Source organism: Pseudorca crassidens, chromosome 11 (genome assembly GCF_039906515.1).
Source record: "Pseudorca crassidens isolate mPseCra1 chromosome 11, mPseCra1.hap1, whole genome shotgun sequence".
Lineage (NCBI taxonomy): Eukaryota > Metazoa > Chordata > Mammalia > Artiodactyla > Delphinidae > Pseudorca > Pseudorca crassidens.
The window spans coordinates 70,533,277-70,552,078 of record NC_090306.1 but is presented as its reverse complement, the minus strand read 5'-3'; the positions used below and the strand labels follow the sequence as shown (position 1 = coordinate 70,552,078).

General features: G+C 39.9%; 1 protein-coding gene across 3 annotated transcripts in view; it reads right to left on the bottom strand.

Annotated features, from left to right (window-relative positions):
- Positions 1-18,802, bottom strand: part of TMTC2 (transmembrane O-mannosyltransferase targeting cadherins 2) — an 862,038-nt gene that overhangs the window by 443,235 nt on the left and 400,001 nt on the right. The window lies entirely within an intron of this gene.

Here is an 18,802-nt window from a genome sequence, read left to right as displayed (position 1 = left end):
TCACTAAATAGGTCTTTAATACGTGGTATATCCTGTCTTTATTCCATCTTCAATTCTTTTTCTATTCTTCTGGCAGCATCCAAGAAGCTATCAGGACCATTCATTGCAGACTCCTTCTCTCTGAACCAGTATTCCTCAGCCCATCACCCCACAAACCAGCATCTCCCCTAGAAAAAGTGGTTTTTCTTCCTATAAACTTCAATGACATTCATTGGAAAAGTTATCCTTTTGTCATAATTCCTTGTGATCCAAAGTAGCTTTCCAATTAATTCTTTATTAGGATTATTATTGTATTTTGCAAAACAGACGATGGGAGAAAGCATCTCCCATAAGAGCTAAAGAGCTCTTATGTGCTTTTCCTTTACACCGCAGCATTTTGGTTTATAAATTTTTGTCTCAAACTTAGTTTCATTTGAAACCAAGGAAAGCTTTGCATCTGCAGCCTGTTCTTTTATGAGGATTTACAAACGTTTATAGTCAGTTTTGCTGTCAGTTTGCATTTATTTTTCTTGAGTTCCCTAGTGGTTATGCCAAGAATATAATCGGTTGTGTGATTCACAGATAAATTTTTCTAGCAAACACTGATAAAAGAGTAATGGTTATTAAAATTTCATATGATAAAGAGTTAATTCAAAGAATCTGAATTTGAAACTATATGAGACCTTCAAGATCACTTGCTTCGATACCTTATTTTTAAACAGCTACCGTGATAGAACATTTGCAAATGTCATGGTGTGTTCTACTACACGCATCACATATTGTCTAAATTCCATATGATTTCCATTGAACAGATGAAAAAGTTGAGGATCTGAAAGATTTAATAAATTTTCCAAGGTCAGGTGGCAGAGAAAGATCTAGACACTGCTGATTCTTAACCTTGGCTCTTTTCACTAAGCAATGATTATTGTTTTATGTGAGAGGTAATTGAAACAGAGGGCTCGTCGTTGATTGGAAGGGGGTGACGGAGCTGGGATGAGACATCTCGGCTCTTGAATACCCAATTTAGTCTGCATTTTGACCGTATCACCCATTAAGATATTATGAGATGGGCTTCCATCATATTTTTCTTGAGGGTTTTCATTTATATTGAGGAATTAAACACAAACATGGTTCCCTGACTTGCTACTTGGTTTCAGTTTTCCATTTGTGTTCATGTTTTCTTTTTCATAATTCTCCACTTCTAATTCCATTGAATTATTTCTTTTCGTTACATAGGGCCTTTTAAATCTTCTCCATAACTTAAGGGATAAGTAAGGAATGAATGAATGAAGTATAAATAGCCCTATAGAGAAGTGAAAAATGCATGAGCAAATGAAATAGTTTAGGGCTCTAAAAAATGTGATGTTTTGAATATAAATCATGCTTCTTCTCCTCTCTGCCCTATACTTCACTCTCCTCTATATGTTAAAGCATCATGTGCTGCATGGACATCATACACTGCATGTCCTGGAGAAGTACAGCCAGGCTGAGGTCCACAAGAAGTAACCAGAAACACTTCGGGAATTTTTACAGCAATGGCGTGAACCACCTTGATTTGCTCAGGCCTTTTCACCCACCGCTTGGCTGGATCCAGTTTCTAATTTAGGGCTCTTTATGCTGGCTTTTGATTCTACCTCCAGTGCTTGGACTTGATGGCTGAGTAAGCCTGACTCTCCGGGCTTGGGTCTTCCCAGCTTTCCCAGGCCTTCGCTGAAGCATATAGAGCCTTCTTCTCCTTTCTCCTTCAGGATCCATTCCTCTCCTGGCCTAGCCCCCAGGTCTCAAAATCCTGCTCTCTGCTCAATGGAAATGTGTTCAAGCCAAGACTGTTCGTCCCTGTTCATCAGACATATTTCCCCAAGGCAGTGATGAATGTATCCATGTCTTTCCAACATTATATGGTCTCCTCAGCATAGTAAACATTAACACAATGCAAAGCACAATTTTTAAAAATCCAGGAGGTTGGTAAAGAATGTGGCCATAAAGTAAAATGAAAGTCTTTATATGAGCAATAACTTTGATGTGGGTGTAATAGACATAGCTAACCACTTGATCACACAGCACCAGGGATCATCAATTCAAGGGGAAAAGAAGTAGAAGTGTATTGTGTTACCTATCTTGCCTCCCAAATTCTCATGGTGCCCACTCCTGCTACACCACCTTTTCTCTCTCAGCCTGTATCTATGGCCTCACGGGGAGTTCCCTATATTCAGTTGACAGAGGAAGAGAATCCTGATTTACAGATGGTTCTGCACAATATGCAGGGACCTCCTAGAAGTGGACGCTGCAGGATCACAGTTCCTCGCTGGGACATCCCTGAAGGACACTGGTGAAGGGAAATCCTCGCTGAGGGCAGGGCTTCAGGCAGTGTACCCGGATGTTCACTTGGCTTGGAAAGGTAATTAGCCAGACGTGCAGACATACCAATTCACGGACTATGGCCAATGGTTTGGCTGGATGGTCAGGAAGGAATATGATTGGAAAACTGATGACAGGGAAATCTGGGGACAACTGATGACAAATATTTGGATAGACCTCTCTGAGTGGGCAAAGATGTGAAGATATTTGTGTCCCATGTGAATGCTCACCAAAAGGTGACTTAGCAAAGGAACATTTTGATAACTAAGTGGGAAAAGATGACCTATCCTGTGGGTACGAATCACCCTCTTTCCCCAGCCACCCCTGTCATCACCTAATGGGCTCATGAACAAAGTGGCCATGGTGGCCAGGATAAAAGTCATGCATGGTGTAAGCAACATGGACTTCCACTCACCAAAGCCAATCTGGCTATGGCCTTGCTGAGTGCCCAATCTGCCAGCCATAAAAGACCAACCCTGAGCCCCCCATATGGTACCATTCCTCAGGGTGATCAGCCAGCTACCTGTAGCAGGTTGACCATATTGGATGGCTTGCATCATAATAAGGGCAGCATTTTTTTCTTATTGGAATACACACTTACTTTGGATACGGATTTACTTTCCCTGAAATGCTTCTGCAAAACCACCACCCGTGGACTTATAGAATGCCTTATCTACTGCCATGTTTTACATTGCTTCTTATCAAGGAACTCAATTCACAGCAAGTGAAGATTGGCAATGGGCCCATGCTCATGTAATTCACTGGTCATCCTGAATCAGCTGGTTTGATAACGGGTGAAATGGCCTTTTGAAGACTGAGTTACAGTGACAGCTAGATGGCAATACCTTGCAGGACTGCAGCTAGGCTCTCCAGAAGGCTGTATATGCTCAGAATCAGCATCCAATATATGGTGCTGTCTCTCCAATAGCCAGGATTCACGAGCCCAGGAATCAAAGGGTAAAAATGGGAAATTCACTACACATCATTACTCCTAGTGACCCACTGGCAAAGTTTTTGGTTCCTGCTCTCTTGACCTTACGCCCTACCAGCCTAGAGGTCTTATCCAGAGAGAAGAATGTTTTTACCAGGAGACACAATAATTCCATTGAACTGGAAGTTAAGACTGCCACCTGGTCACTTTATACTCCTCATGCCTCTGAATCAACAAGTAAAGAAGGGAATTATGGTGTTGGCTGGGGTGATTGACCCTGACTATCAAGGGAAATTGGACTATTATTCTATAATGGAGGTAAGGAAGAGCATGTCTAGAATACAGGAGACCCTGTAGGGCGTCTCTTACTATTACCATGCTCTGTGATTAAGATCAATGTAAAACTTCAACAACCTAATCCAGGCAGCACTACTAATGGCTCAGAAGCTTCAGGAATAAAGGTTTGGGTCACTCCACCAGGTAAAGAATCACGACCAGCTGAGGTACTTGCTGAAGGCAAAGAAAATACAGAATCGGTGGTAGAAGAAGATAGGCATAAATATCAGCTACAACCATGTGACCAGTTACAGAAACATGGACTGTACTGTCATGAGTATTTCCTCCTTATTTTGGTATGGATATTTGTGTGAGTGTGTGTGTACAACTTGTGATGGCTAATTTTACATGTCAGCTTGACTGGGCTATGGGGTGTTCAGACATTTGGACAAACATTATCCTGGATGTGTCTCTGAGGGTGTTTCTGCACGAGATTAACATTTGAATTATAGACTGAATAAAACACAGTGCCCTCCCATGGGTGAACTTCATGAGTGTCTGAACAGAACAAAAGGTTCAGTAAGGGAGAATCTGCTTTCTCTGCCTGACTGTCTTCAAGCTGGGACATAACTATTCTGCTGCCTTTGGACCCAGACTCAGACTGGAACTTATACCTTTCACACTCCTGGTTCTTGGACTTTAACTTGGACTTGGACTGGAACGGTATTGTTCCAGCTGATGGTATTATCAGCTCCCCTAAGTCTCCAGAAGATCTTGGGACTTCTCAGCTTCCACAATCTTGTGAGCCAATTCTCCTCATAAGCCAATATATCCTATTCATTCTAGTTGTGTTTCTTGGGAGAACTCTAATATACCTGTTCAACACTTAATCACTACTTATCACTTTATAAATTATTTGTGAGATCATTTATGGTCTGACTACATGTCCCCTGAGTGTATTACAATAGCAATAGCTATTGTTAATATTATTACAATGTAGTAATTACCAAACTACCCACTACAGCAACAGTAATGACATCCAACCGTTGTTTTACACCTAAAAAAATGCCAGGCACTGTCTTTAGTACTTTATATGTATTAATTCATGCAATCCCTACAACAAACCTGTGAGTTAGATATCATTATGATTCGAATTTACAAATAAGGAAACTGAGGCACAGAGAGGTTAATTAACATACTCAAATATTGGGTTGGCCAAAATGTTCGTTCGGGTTTCTCTGCAACATCTTACAGAAAAACGTGAACGAACATTTTGGCCAGCCAAATTCATGCTGCAGCCAGGACTTGAAACCCAGCAGGCTGGACCTAGATCTCCATCATGCAAACTGTAGCTTATATTATTTTGCTTTGGAATTCCATAATGGAGGGCAGTAGCCTTCACACTATATTCTCTGCACCTAATACATCAGAAAAGTAGCTTGAAAGTATAGTAGTAAGTAAGTAAGTAAGTAGTATCCTGGAACTAGACCTACTGGACATGAATCCCAGTCCTAATTCAATCCCTTTTAACTGTGTGATTGGAGGCAAGTTACTTAACCTTTCTGTGCCTCAGGTTTTTCACCAGGATTTTTGTTACAATTAAATAAGCCAACACTTATAAAGTGCTTAGAACAGTATCTGGCGTTTAGTAAGCACTCAGTAAATGTTAGCTTTTCTAATGATGCTGGTTTTATTCATCAATTTATCCATTCCCATTGCCCAGAAAAAGGCATATAATAGAGACTCAATAAATATCTGATAAATTAAAGAATATATTTGTTTTATTCCTCATTGCATTCTTTTATCTGACAACAGTACTGCCCACTTTCCTTCCATTCACCCCTTCATCACCTATAATGTATGAGGCACTGTGCTAGAGGTTAGGGTGACAGAGCGAATAAGACATGATGCTGCCCTTGAGGCACTTGGAGCCGAGTAAATAAACTGACATAATACTCAGAATATGGTGTCATGAGTGGAATAACATTCTAACCTGAACCTTATGGGAGGACAGAGGGTGGAACATCTATCTAACTGGGAGGGAGGGGGAGGGGGGCTACCACCCTCAGCAATGTAAACGACCTTCTGCTGTGAGCTACTTGTAGTAACTAAGGGAAATAGACTGTTCTCATAACCATTTCCCCAAATACCAAGATAATGCTGCTGAGGACACTGGTTTGTTAGGATGAGCAAATTCAGGTGCAACCTTACCGGTGGAAAGATTAGATGGCTACCTACTTCCTGCCTATTGAACGGATGCCAGGACGGGTCTCCTGGCCCCCACAACTCTTCTTATACACCTGAGGCCAAATAGGTTCTAGGCCTAAAGGAAAGAAAGAGGGCACGTCAGTCAGAAAGGCATTTGCCTGCCAGTGACTAAATGCCCAGTGAAGACTGCCTTAGAGACGGAGGTGATTTTTCTCACATAACAGGAAGTCTGGCAATAAGCAGGTATTGGCCTTGATTCAGCTGCTTAACAATTTTATCAGGAACTCAGGTCTTTTCCTTTGCTCTAAGGTGCCGGCTTTGGCTTTTATATTCATCACCCCATGGTTGCAAGATGGCTGCTCTCACCTTCAGATTTCACTTTCCTATTCAAGACCTGAAGGGGCAGTTAATATGCCAGCCTTTTCTGAAGAAAGCAAAGCCTTTCCAGAATTCCACCTAGCAGACCTCTGCTTGCATTTCATTGTCACATGGGCACTGCCAGCTGGACTGGAGCCTGGAAAAGCCAGAGACAGTACTATCACAATTCGCTTAGACGAGGGGTTGGTAAACTTTTTCTGTAACAGGCCAGATAGTAAATATTTTAGGCTTTGTAGCCCATACAGTCTCTGCTGTAATCACTCAATCCTGCCATTCTAGCCACCATAGACAATCTATAAATGACTGAGTGCTGTATTCCAGTAGCACTTTATTTATGGACACGGAAATTTGACATAACTCTCACATATGATGAAATATTATTCTTTTGATTTTTTTCAACCATTCAAAAATGTACAAAACAATCTGAGCTCACAGGCTGTATAAAAACAGATGGTGGCACTGATTTGGCCCAGGAGACCATAGTTTGCTGACCTCTAGCTTGGACCAATGATAACCCATCAACCGGATCTGGGCAAAAATCTATGACAAAGTTGGTGTTCTAATAGTTGAACTATTAGAGAAATGACTACTGGATAGGGAACTAACAATGCAGCAATAAAGGGTAGCTTTAATTTTCTATATGAAATAGGATGTATATAAAGTATTTACTGTATGATGAGGACATATTTTAGTTCCTTTCACTTTCCTCCATTTTCATTTAAAATTCTTTCTTATTCATAAAGGCCTTTTCTCTGCTCCATGAAAACAGCTGTTATCCAGACTCTGATTTTTAAAGAATTAATATCAGGAATTTTTTTGGGGGGCGCGGGATATCTATCAGTCAACAAGGGATTGATTACTTCCTGTTGCTGCACTTTAACGGAATGCTAAAGAGCCCTAAAATTTATGAACTAGAAACCCTATTTAAGTTTCATAAATGTTTCACAGTTTTCTTCCTGGCTTCCAGTGGTGAGGGAAATACAAATGGAAACCTAGCATAGAGAAAGAGATCCTGCATTCTGCTTTTGCCCAGTCTCATTATACATTCTCCACTTATAAGAGAGAAGAAAAAAAAAAGATGTGTAACAAGCAAAAAATCGGCTCCCTCTTTATATAGTTAATTACAAAGGCAATTTCCTTTATAGCCTACTTACAGGAATACCTCTTCACATGTTGCCAAAAGTATCACAACTTGTTTATTCAAAGGTTATGTGTGAATGAGAGCTTTTTGATATTAATCAAGTAATTTGCTAGCATTGCTGGGAAAAGGAAAAAGCTTTATCCTGAAAAATGAAACAGCCCATTAATCACGTTCACTCTATTGAAGACAATTATGGAGAGACAGAGGGCAAACAGACCCTTCAGATAAGAAATTCCTAAACTGATGAAACTTTTAATAGGGTTTGGCATAGACTTCTGCATAGAAAGTGATGAAGTAAACTAACTTTAATCAACTTACAAATTCGATATCAGGTATTTATGAATTCAAAAGTTACCGCTTGTTATTAACCGAAAAAACCCCAATGAATATGCCAAATTCATGAGCAAAATTCTTGCATATGGACTTTTTTGTTGGTGTTCATTTATTATCTCCAGTTAAAGTTAAAAGGTGAAACAGAATATGCCTGTCCTTAAACATCCGTCTCATTTTTTTGGTTCCCTCATCATCACACTCTTTGTAGGTTTGAGACTGGGTCTCCATCCATCAAAATTAAATTCGTTAGTAGAAGGCATTTAAAACTATTTGTATAACTATAGCTGAATAGATAAGGTTGCAAGATAAGGGATATGAAAAATAACTCTGTTCTGAGGCAATATGGTACATTAGGAGGGGTCTTTTTCTGGCATGATGAATGGCAACAGTCCATTAGTCAAACACCAACAAAGAGTTAAGTTTTATAAGCCAGGCATTATTTGAATTAGTTAATAACATTAAAGCAAACTGAGAGAAAAAGTTTCCATAATATTGTCAATTATTTCCTCAATTCGTTTGCAAACTTCATTGTTAATAAAATTAAAAAAATTTTTAAATGGTATGATGGGGCTTCCCTGTTGGTGCAGTGGTTGAGAGTCTGCCTGCCGATGCAGGGGACACGGGTTCGTGCCCCGGTCCGGGAAGATCCCACATGCCACGGAGTGGCTGCGCCCGTGAGCCATGGCCGCTGAGCCTGCGCGTCCGGAGCCTGTGCTCCACAACGGGAGAGGCCACAACAGTGAGAGGCCCACGTACCACAAAAAAAAAAAAAAAAAAAAAAAAAAAAAAAGGTATGATGTTAGCCATCAGGGAAATGCAAATAAATACCACAATGAGATACCACTTCCCACCCAGTAGGACTGTTATAATGAAAAAAAAAGAACATATCAAGCATCGATGAGGACATGGAGACGCAGACTCTCATTCATTGCTGATGGGAATGTAAAGTGGGGCAGCCACTGTGGAAGACAGTTTGGCAGTTGCTCAAAAAACTAAATGTAGAATGGTCCTATGACCCTACAGTTTTACTCCTGTGTATCTATCCAAAAGAACTGAAAACACGTGTTCACATGAAAGCTTGTACATAGACGTTCGTAGCAGCACTAATCATAATATCCAAAATGTGGAAACAACTCAGTTTTTTAAAATGGTGTGATAGAACCTAGTCCTAAAGAAATTTTCAAATATTTAAAAAATTCTAGGTAAATCATCATCTTTGAACATTTCGAGTACACTTTTTAAAAAATTTTATTTATTTACTTATTTGTTACACAGCAGGTTCCTATTATCTACTTTTTTTTTTTTTTTTTTTTTTTTTTTTTTGTGGTACGCGGGCCTCTCACCGTTGTGGCCTCTCCCGTTGCGGAGCACAGGCTCCGGACGCGCAGGCTCAGCGGCCATGGCTCACAGGCCCAGCCGCTCCGCGGCATGTGGGATCTTCCCGGACCGGGGCACGAACCCGTGTCCCCTGCATCGGCAGGCGGACTCTCAACCACTGCGCCACCAGGGAAGCCCTAGTTATCTATTTTATACATATTAGTGTATATATGTCAATCCCAGTCTCCCAATTCATTACACCACCACCACCCCCTTCTCTCATTTCGAGTACACTTTTATAAGATTATGTAGTGGAGAAAAAAATATTAACAGCAGATGTCAGAGTCACCTGGTAAGGGAGGAACTGACTTTGATTAGAGCAGGAGTTTTGAACTCAAGTGCCTCTAGAGACTGAGCAGAAGCGGGGTGCAGGGGTGGGGGTGGGGACCGTGACACACCTGCGAGTAAAGTCCTATCCAAATGGAACAGCAGCTGCCCACAGAGATATGGTCCCAGTTGCCAGATATTTTGTATTTCAAGGAAAACCAGAAACCCAAGTTTGTTTTTATTTTTTTTAAAACTCTAGATTCCTAAATATTTGTTCACACTTTAACAAACATGTGTGGAGGCTGAATTCAGTCTACAGGCTGCCAGTTTTCAAACTCTGTTTTACGAAAAACACCTGGATAATCAGCTTTCCTTATAGGAGGACAGGTCTGGAGGCCTTTGCATAAGCAGGTAACGGGAGTTTTGCGATTAGGATGAGCACAGGAGAGAGGACCCCCTGAGAGGGGACTGAAACCCACGGAGAGAGGTAACCAGTGAGAAATCCCACTTGCCGGGAGAGGCTAGAGAAATACAGAAACAAGGATGTTCATATTCAATTTTAAGTTGTTTGATTAAAACCACTGTGCCACCAACACCTTTAAAGCTGGCCACATACACAAATGCAAATGGTTTTAGGGGAAATCAGAAAAGAGTCTGCTCTGAACGGCAGAGCAGTAAGAAGAAAAAACCAAGAGAGAAGAGTGGAAGCCCAGGCTCAGAGTCTCAGGATGTGACAGGCAGGTATTCACAAGAACTAGGGAACTGCACCAAACATTCCATAGAAGATGGGGAGGCCAAACATCAGCTGAGCTCAGCTGACACCTGAATTGCAGGAGAAAGCTGCAATTGGTACACTTTATTTATTATTTTTTAACATCTTTATTGGGGTATAATTGCTTTACAATGGTGTGTTAGTTTCTGCTTTATAACAAAGTGAATCAGTTATACATATACATATGTTCCGGTACACTTTAATTAGAAGCAATTCATGCCAACCCCTCACTACAGACAAGTAAAGAAAGAGAACAAAGTGACTGGAAAAAAGCTAAATTATTTTTGTGACCCATGTATTCTTGTTGCACAATTGAATGATCCTCTCCTCCTCTTTCTACTCTCTCACAATGTAGGGATGTAGGTGGAATTGGTCTCTAGTTTTCAGTGGAAGTCTTTCAGATGGAAACACTCCTCAATCACATCTGATCCTCAGAGACTAAGGGAATAATGGTGTATTGATTGTGTCCATACCCATCAATGCCTGCCCAGGATTTAGACTAAAGTCATAAAATTAGGAGAAAGACCTCCTTTTGTACTGAACGTGATCTTGAATGAGTCGTATGGCCATTCTAAGCTTCTGAATCCTCATCTGGAGTTTGGATTTGAGGGTAATTACGATTCTCTTGTCTACTTTGTCAAATTGTTTTCAAGAGCTAAGTATAAAAATAATATGAAGCCTTTTGAAAACTGCAAAACGCTCTGCATGCAAAAAAGATAATTACAACAGGAACACAATCTTGAGAGTGAAAAAATGAAATAATTAACTCTCTTCATTCAGATTTATATCTATGGGAAGGACCCCACTGCCCTGCAATTCCAAGGAGCAAGTTGAATGCCATGTATGGCATATAACATCACCCGGGGAGCTAAAGCCAATGGAGAAAGGTGATATAATTGGGGTGCTCCAGTGGTCAGCTCATTTTCAGCAGTGCTTAGAATTACTGAGTGTGTTGCTTCCTGTATTAGAGAATTCATATTGCTGAATCATTTGGTTAATGTCTCCAAGATGAAATACGTTTAAAACTAAGATATGTAAAGGTCATTTTGGCAATTTCTCTTATCCTGAAAATGGAGAGCAACAAATCTACATTTGCCATGTCTTCTCATGATCTGAGTGGTATTTCTTTTCCAGAATGAGGACAGGAAAGTGCCCTAGATAGAGGAGTGATTCAGCTTGGTTGCTGACAGGCACAGAGGAGAGTGTGAAGAGATACGCCAAGGTGTTTACAACAGTAGCTTAAGAAGTGCCTGCCCTCATCTCCTTTGGACTCTTGCTTGTCTGGATTTAAATTGCTCACTGAAGGACAAAAGCTTTGATCTCACTTTATTTCCTCTGCTAATCAAAACATTTCAAAGTATGTCTCAATCCTCATGACTTCCTCTCCCGGAGGATCAAATGAACAGACACTTATGTTTGAACTCAAGTTTAGTTGTAGACTTTCCAGCCACACAGTGAGTGAGTTAGAGTGAGACTGTGTGTGTGTGTGTGTGTGTGTGTGTGTGTGTGTGTGTACATGGACGTGTGTGCAAGCATGTGTGTGTGTGTGTGTGTGTATAACAGAGAGAAGGTGGACAAGGTTGGTGAAAGGGAATCACACAGATTAGTCAATGATCATAAAGACTTGTAGCAAATGTATTTACTGTTGCTATACTGCAACAGGGAAATGGCATATTATTCATATTCTACAATTATCTCTGGCCTATAAAAAGCTTTCATCTAGCTAGTGCACTCCAAATAGAAGAGCCTCAAGTAAAATAAAGGATAAAACACTAGTCAGGGGCTTCCCTGGTGGTGCAGTGGTTAAGAATCCTCCTGCCAATGCAGGGGACACGGGTTCGAGCCCTGGTCTGGGAAGATCCCACATGCCGCGGAGCAACTAAGCCCGTGCGCCACAACTACTGAGCCTGCGAGCCACAACTACGGAGCCCGAGTGCCACAACTACTGAAGCCCACACGCCTAGAGCCTGTGCTCTGCAACAAGCCACACAATGAGAAGCCCGCGCACTGCAATGAAGAGTAGCCCCCGCTTGCCACAACTAGAGAAAAGCCCGCATGCAGCAAGAAAGACCCAATGCAGCCAAAAATAAAAATAAATAAAATAAATAAATTTTTAAAAAATGCTAGCCAATTTCATCATGAAGGATCACATCCAATTTGGTTATGTCTACTGAAATCTTGCACACTGTGCCTGTTGAAATCGCTAATGAACTTTGGATCACTGATCCATCATGGCCAGGTCAGAAGAAATAACCAAGCAGTGTCATCAGATGACAGGAATGGATCTTTGGAAATGGTTTAATTGACCCTAATGCTTCTCTGTACCACTTTTACTTAGACCAGCTGTGTTTTGTTAGGCATGGTTCATAAATTTATCCTAAAATGAAGAGTTCATTTCTTAAATCAGGGACCCACACTGAGTTTAGTGATTAGGAGTTTCAGGTAGTAATATCTTCCACGTATGCAATCCATAAATAATCCATGAGCAAACCTTTGCTGGTGAGCTTTGTGTCTACCCTCTCCTCCAAAGAAGAGATGTTTCACAAACTCTAGATGGTTGGCATTGAGCCATGTAGGATGTAACCTGTAGCTAGGACTCGACACTTTACCTGCTACGTTTGATCCCTGTGAATGTGTAAGCTAAGCTATGTCATTTGACTGCTATAAACTACAGCTTCTTCATTTCAAAGTGCAGAGGTCAAACCTAATATTCTCTCCTGCTAGTGGGCAGGAGAGAATATTAGAATTTTTTAAAAAATTTGTTTTATTTGTTTATTTATTTTTGGCTGCATTGGGTCTTTGTTGCTGCGTGAGGGCTTTCTCTAGTTGCGGCGAGCGGGGGCTACTCTTCATTGCAGTGGGTGGGCTTCTCATTACGGTGGCTTCTCTTGTTGCGGAGCATGGGCTCTAGGTGTGCGGGCTTCAGTAGTTGTGGCATGAGGGCTCAGTAGTTGTGGCTCACGAGTTCTAGAGCACAGGCTCAGTAGTTGTGGCACGTGGGCTTAGTTGCTCTGTGGCACGTGGGTTCATATTGCTGTTATGATTTCCATGAATATCACTTTGTGGCCACTTGAGAAATAGTAGCAGACTAACTTATCTTTAGTGTCATTCACAGAGCAAAATTTTGGATGAATACAAGCCCAAGCAAAAATTAGTTCTATAAACAGAAGTGACAAAAAATTAACTGATTGACCCACCTCCTAGAGTAATGGAAATAAAAACAAAAATAAACAAATGGGACCTAATGAAACTTGAAAGCTTTTGCACAGCAAAGGAAACCATAAACAAGACCAAAAGACAACCCTCAGAATGGGAGAAAATATTTGCAAATGAAGCAACCGACAAAGGATTAATCTTCAAAATTTACAAGCAGCTCATGCAGCTCAATAACAAAAAAACAAACAACCCAATCCAAAAATGGGCAGAAGACCTAAATAGACATTTCTCCAAAGAAGATATACAGACTGCCAACAAACACATGAAAGAATGCTCAACATCATTAATCATTAGAGAAATGCAAATCAAAACTACAATGAGATATCATCTCACACCAGTCAGAATGGCCATCATCAAAAAATCTAGAAACAATAAATGCTGGAGAGGGTGTGGAGAAAAGGGAACACTCTTGCACTGCTGGTGGGAATGTGAATTGGTCCAGCCACTATGGAGAACAGTATGGAGGTTCCTTAAAAAACTACAAATAGAACTACCATATGACCCAGCAATCCCACTACTGGGCATATACCCTGAGAAAACCAAAATTCAAAAAGAGTCATGTACCAAAATGTTCATTGCAGCTCTATTTACAATAGCCCGGAGATGGAAACAACCTAAGTGCCCATCATCGGATGAATGGATAAAGAAGATGTGGCACATATATACAATGGAATATTACTCAGCCATAAAAAGAAACGAAATTGAGCTATTTGTAATGAGTCTGTCATACAGAGTGAAGTAAGTCAGAAAGAGAAAGACAAATACCGTATGCTAACACATATATATGGAATTTAAGAAAAAAAAATGTCATGAAGAACCTAGGGGTAAGACAGGAATAAAGACGTAGACCTACTGGAGAACAGACTTGAGGTTATGGGGAGGGGGAAGGGTGAGCTGTGACAGGGCGAGAGAGAGGCATGGACATATACACACTAACAAACGTAGTAAGGTAGATAGCTAGTGGGAAGCAGCCGCATGGCACAGGGATATTGGCTCGGTGCTTTGTGACCGCCTGGAGGGGTGGGATAGGGAGGGTGGGAGGGAGGGAGACGCAAGAGGGAAGACATATGGGAACATATGTATATGTATAACTGATTCACTTTGTTATAAAGCAGAAACTAACACACCATTGTAAAGCAATTATACCTCAATAAAGATGTTAAAAAATAAAAAATAAAAAAAAAAAGATATCTGCACCTCTATGTTTATGGCAGCATTATTTACAATAGCCAATATACGGAAGCAACCTAAATGTCCATCAATGGATGAATGAATAAAGATTTGGTGTGTGTGTGTGTGTGTATATATATATATATATATATATATATAATAATGCAATATTACTCAGCCATAGAAAAGAATAAATTTGTGACAACATAGATGGACGTAGAGGGTATTATGTTAAGTGAAAGTAGTCAGACAGAGAAAGACATATACCATGTGATCTCACTCATCTGTGGAATTTAAGAAACAAAACAAATATATATATTTTAAACTTATACATGAAAATTATCTACTCCTGAAAATAAATAAATAAATGCTAAAAAAAAATTAACTGATAAAGTTCCTTGACTCACAATATACAGAGATATGCTTTGCCAGTATAATCACATTTTATTAATATCATCAGTAGGGAATTGGGAGAATGGACCCAATGGGATATAATAAAACCTAATATTGATGTACCCTTCTATATTATTTAATGCAAAATTATTCAATTGAAATTTAATAGAATACTACGTAGTAACAGCTAAATACTTGGTGGTATAGGACAGATTTCTAAAAAGATACTTTAAAATATCATAATTCCAGTGAAATTTCCCAAATAGCCATCATCACAAAGTATAGGCAAAGGAACATTTACAGAGTGATAGTCTATTGCAAAGGAAACATAAAATATCCAGACATTAAGCATAACAACATTTTTAAAATAACACAAAAAGAACTAAAAATGAAAACATATTGAGATTATTAATTGGCTTTATGTAATTTAATAAATTGATGTCTGCAGAATTAAAAAGCTAATTATCGCCAGAGTCAATATGGCCATTACTTGCTAAACGAGATTAGAAAAGGGCCTACATTAAAATCAAAGGTAGGGACTTCCCTGGTGGCACAGTGGTTAAGAATCCACCTGCCAATGCAGGGGACAGGGGTTCGATCCCTAGTCTGGGAAGATCCCACATGCCGTGGAGCAACTAAGCCCGTGCGCCACAATTACTGAGCCTGTGCTCTAGAGCCCGCGAGCCACAACTACTGAAGGCTGTGCGCCACGACTACTGAAGCCTGTGTGCCTAGAGCCCGTGCTCTGCAACAAGAGAAGCCACCGCAATGAGAAGCCCGTGCACCACAACAAAGAGCAGCCCCCGCTCTTTGCAACTAGAGAAAGCCCGTGCGCAGCAACGAAGACCCAACGCAGTCAAAAATAAATAAATAAATTAATTAATTTTAAAAAATCAAAGGTAATCACTTGTTTCTATTCCTCACACACAAACTCACCCCTCTCCTCCCTCACCAATTCTGATTCTCTGGTAACAATGATCTTTTACACAATACTAGAGGAGTGTCCAGCTGAAAAAAAAAGGCATTTTAATTCTTTTATGACATTTTAGTATTTTTGGAAAGAAATTACTTGCTTGATTTCTCTCTCAATATGTTTTTTAAACTTTCATTATAGTCTCTAGCTGCTCAATGATGTTGCCAAGAGAAAGTTCTCAGAGGAGTTATTTTGAGTCTTCTGGGATGGAAAAGAAAGATACATGATAGAAAATTATTAGAAAAAGTGCTTCTAGGAGTCTTGAGCTATTACTGAAATATAGAACTCTATTCTCTCCATCTGACTTGAGAATGGCTGGTAGCTTTGTCTTGAATGAGGGATATTCCTGTCAAATCCAAAGGAGGTAGGAGAGAAATTAAATATATTTCAAATCAGAATAGATGGACAGTTCTAGTCTAAACTTCAAACTGGTTGAACATTTTTCCAACCTCTCCTGTGGTTGTTCTATCCATTCTCTTCTTTGTTAAATGTTTTCCCCCGTATAATACAGTGGCTCAATCTTGGCAGGTTATGAAGCAACCAAAAAGGACACAGTCTCGAACTGTTCCAATCAACTTCTCCTCTTCTACAACAAAAACTTAATTATTTCTAATGGCAATTAACTGTCCATTTCCCAAATGCCCATCCTTTCTCTCTCTACCTTGGCTTTCTCAAAAATGTAGAGCTTGAAAGTCAAAAAGAGACACATTGTGGCTAATGTATAATCAATAATAATCATTAATTTGTAGTAGTTATAATAAGGGTTGCTGATATCATCAGATTTTCTGTGTACAGAAAAGATGACATAGTTTTGTTTTATTGGTGAGCTATAGAAAAGTGTTAATATCCCAAGCAGGGCCAAATTCCCTACTTCAAACACTGTTCTGGTAAAAATGGCCATATTTAGAAGACCCCGATTCTCTAGTTCTGATCCTGGAGGAAAGCACAGCTCTATTCTGCTGAGAGACATGGGTACAGCACATTCAGGAGTCAGTTATAAGGAAAGCTTGAGTTGTTGTTGAGTAGAACATAAAATACGGTAGACAAGGTAAAAACTGACAGAGAATTCGATTATCTTGTTAAAATTTTTATATAATAACAAAATTATATATTGCCTAATTCCTTGATTATAGGATAAAATTTAGATATAAGGATTTTATTTTATGCCAAACACCCTGTGGATGTGTGAGGTTATGTTCCAGCTTCACAGATAAGGAAACCAGGGCTCAGAGGTATGAAATAACCTGTCCATGTCCCAAAGCTAGCAAGCAGCAAGACTGTCCCCATGCTGCCTTATGCTCACATGTCCTGTGTCATGAGAGCACTCAGGCAGTGAACCTGAGTCCGGAGGTGGTTTCTCCGCCCCCTTTGGTATTTCTCTAGCTATTCCATCTCCCACAAATCACCTTCTCTACCTCTCTTACTACAGATTGATCATGAAGATGAAAGAAGGTTGCTATGGTCCGGATATCTACATTCCACCAAAACTCATATGTTGAATACCTAACGCCCATAGGTGATGGTATTAGGAGGTGATTAGGTGATGAGGGCAGAGCCCTCATGAATGGAACTAATGCCCTTATAAGAGAGGCTCCAGAGAACTCTCACCCCTTCCATCACGTGAGGGGGCACAGGAAGTCTGCTACCCGGAAGGGGGCCCTCACTCGACTCTGCTGGCACCCTAATCTTAGACTTCCGGCCTTCAGAACTGTAAGAAACAAATTTCTGTTATTTATAAACTACCCAGCTTGTGGTGTTTTGTTATAGCTGTCCAAACAAACAGACTAAGACAGGTAAGGCATGAAAAACATCTGAACAATTTAGACTGTGAGAGCCAAACAAGACTTCCGTGAACATGTAACTAAAGCCATTTACTTTCCACCTGAGGAGTATAAGGCCCCCAAGGTAAGTGATTTAAGCAAGTTCCCAAAACTACTTAGTGGCAGTTATACAACAGGCTACAGAAATGTCAGATATTAAGTCATCTTAGTACACGAAATATTGCATAATTGATTCTATTCTAAAATCAGGGTAGAGTTTTAACTTGGATTGAGGCACTACGCTCTGAAACCAGTGAAGGCAGGGGCCATGTCTTTCTTTTCTCACATTGTTTTTCTAGCCTGGCACTCTGTTGAGTAGAAGAACATAAAATAGACCATAAATGAAAAAAAAAAATAGACCATAAATGAAAATTACATCTACTATTTGCTCATGATCAACATGATATTTTTGAAAATCACTTTCTAAAAAGTTGAGATTTGGGGATCCAATGACTTCATTTGATGTTTTCACAAATGAAAGTGATGACAGTTTTCACATAGTATACATTTACAGTACAAAGAAAGGAAATGCATCTAAGCCTTGGTTATTCTCTTACCAGGGAAAAACTGGGTTTCTGTGGATAATTTAAGAATTGTAATCATTCCAATTCATCTCTACGTACCTTTGGAATATGATTTTTCACTTAATTTAAATATTATTTCCAATACTACAGAATTTGCTTCCTACTATTTAACACTCAACTCAGTTTAATGAAGGGGTATTGCTAAAAAACTTGGCTTAAGCATTGGAACTGCCACAAGCTGAAATGGCAATGCAACCAGGGTAACTCTGTTATATTTAGTTTTGTAGTAGAGAAAGGCGCGTACCAGGATTTTGACCTTCTTCCAGTGTGATTTTGGGTGGTCTTCCTGCAGAATGCAATCAGAGAAGACTTTGAATTGGCTTTCATTCCCTCTGCCACTTCACCACATATTGACCTCTTGATGTTGTTATTCCATAGAGATCTGAGATGTATTTTGCCCCCTGGGGTACTGCTGGAATTTGAAGCTTCTCGTTCACTTGAAATTTCTGTGAAGTTTTTCCTCGTAAGTTTTCCAAAACATTCCCCCAACTTCTTACAACTGCTCTCTGATGTTATTGTGTTAGTTCATTGTCTACTTCCGAAGAGTGGAGTGAAGAGCTTCTGTTTAGCCAGTAAATCGTGGATCAAATGAGAAAGTTCCAAATATGTGAGACAACTTGATGAGG